The following is a 1,675-nucleotide window of genomic DNA, read 5'->3' as shown; positions in this document are numbered from 1 at the left end:
GTCACGTGTAAACACAGGAGCTGTTCTAATGGAAAACACGGTGAGAAAGAAGAATGCTTCCTGGGTAAATACCAGGGATCAACACAGGTCCACGTGAACACATAGGGATTGTAACAGGACCAGCCTATCTGCATACCTAGAGGCATCTCCATACCAGTGGAGGCTGAGGGGAGGACGGCTCATAACAACGGCTGGAACGGAGCCAATGGAACGGCATCAATCACATGGAAACCATGGAAACCGTGTGTTTCATGTATTTCATATACCATTCCACCGATTCCGCTCCAGCCATTACCACGAGCCCTTCCTCCCCAATTAAGGTGCCACCAGCCTCCTGTGCTTGATATCTTTGTATCTGCCACCGGTGTCACTAGGAAGACAGTTACAGCCTCCAGAGGAGGCAACATAGTATCATCACATGATTCTTTAGCACAGAATGTATTGGCCTCCATCACAAATCAGGACAATTACCTGTCTAACCATGTTCACATCTATAATCCAGGTCAGTAGACTTACGCAGGGATGCGCGTGTGTGTGTGTGTGTGTGTGTGTGTGTGTGTGTGTGTGTGTGTGTGTGTGTGTGTGTGTGTGTGTGTGTATGTGTATGTGTATGTGTGTGTGTGTGTGTGTGTGTGTGTGTGTGTGTGTGTGTGTGTGTGTGTGTGTGTGTGAGTCTTCTCGCTGTCTGAACCAATGGGAAACGCGCCATAAGAAGAAGAACAGTTAGTTAGGCTGCTCTCTCCAGTCTCACATTCCATTGGTTTATTGCATCACAGTGCTGTCTGTGACCAGGCCAAAACCCCAACCGACATGGAACAACAGAAACGCTGCTTCAGGGGGTGTGGTTGGTTACAGCCTTGAGTGACATCACTATCTTTCATCTGAGAGGAGGGACATGGAACAACAGAAACGGTGCTTCAGGGGGTGTGGTTGGTTACAGCCTTGAGTGACATCACTATCTTTCATCTGAGAGGAGGGACATGGAACAACAGAGGGGGAAAGAAGTCCTCTTTCTCCACAGTGATGTTCGGGATTGGAAATAACTGCCCCGTGTAGCAAAGATACAGAAGTTGTGTATGTGGAATGTGTGTGGTAAAATATAAAATACAGTGAGCAGCTTGGTTTAACATTAGAAACTTGAGAGAGAGAGAGAGACAGAGAGAGAGAGAGAGAGAGAGAGAAAGAGAAAGAGAAAGAGAGAGACAGAGAGAGACAGAAAAAGAGAAAGAGAGAGAGAGAGAGAGAGAGAGACAGAGAGAGACAGAAAAAGAGAAAGAGACAGAGAGAGACAGAAAAAGAGAGAGAGAGAGAGAGAGAGAGAGAGAGAGAGACAGAAAAAGAGAGAGAGAGAGAGAGAGAGAGAGAGAGAGAGAGAGAGAGAGAGAGAGAGAGAGAGAGAGAGAGAGAGAGAGAGAGAGAGAGAGAGAGAGAGAGAGAGAGAGAGAGAGAGAGAGAGAGAGAGAGAGAGAGAGAGAGAGAGAGAGAGAGAGAGAGAGAGAGAGAGAGAGAGGGGAGGGGGAAACGGATGGCGGCATAGATAATCCCTATGAGATTCTAGTGAATGGTTCCAAAATGTTTAAAGGATTGTATAAAAACAGATTTAAAGCCAGGCAGGGAGGGAATTCGTGTCGGATGTGATCCCTCTACAGTTAAAGTAGAGTTGAGTGGGGTGGTG

Source organism: Oncorhynchus keta, unplaced genomic scaffold (genome assembly GCF_023373465.1).
Source record: "Oncorhynchus keta strain PuntledgeMale-10-30-2019 unplaced genomic scaffold, Oket_V2 Un_contig_5173_pilon_pilon, whole genome shotgun sequence".
NCBI classification, from domain to species: Eukaryota; Metazoa; Chordata; class Actinopteri; order Salmoniformes; family Salmonidae; genus Oncorhynchus; species Oncorhynchus keta.
The sequence above is the reverse complement of the archived record's forward strand: the minus strand, read 5'-3'. Positions refer to the sequence as shown.